Source organism: Habropoda laboriosa, unplaced genomic scaffold, assembly GCF_001263275.1.
Source record: "Habropoda laboriosa isolate 0110345459 unplaced genomic scaffold, ASM126327v1 scaffold62, whole genome shotgun sequence".
Lineage (NCBI taxonomy): Eukaryota > Metazoa > Arthropoda > Insecta > Hymenoptera > Apidae > Habropoda > Habropoda laboriosa.
Window position 1 is genome coordinate 1585327 of NW_017100177.1, and position 276 is coordinate 1585602.

Sequence of the window (276 nt, forward strand, 5' to 3'; positions counted from 1 at the left end):
TTCGAATAATATAAATATATAAATATATAAATATGAGTATATAAATATAAACACGTATACATAAAGAGGTACGAATTAAGGACCGAGTTGGACCGTGGCAATTGTCGACGAGTAACATATTGTTATTATTGTAAATGTGTCATATACAGGTAATAGCATGCCGTACAAGAGAAAAACACACAAACGTGAAGAGATGAGAAAATAAGAAAACACACACCAAGAGAGCGAGAGCGAGAGAGAAAGAGAGTGAGTGAGTGATTGCTAGAAACCGAGAAC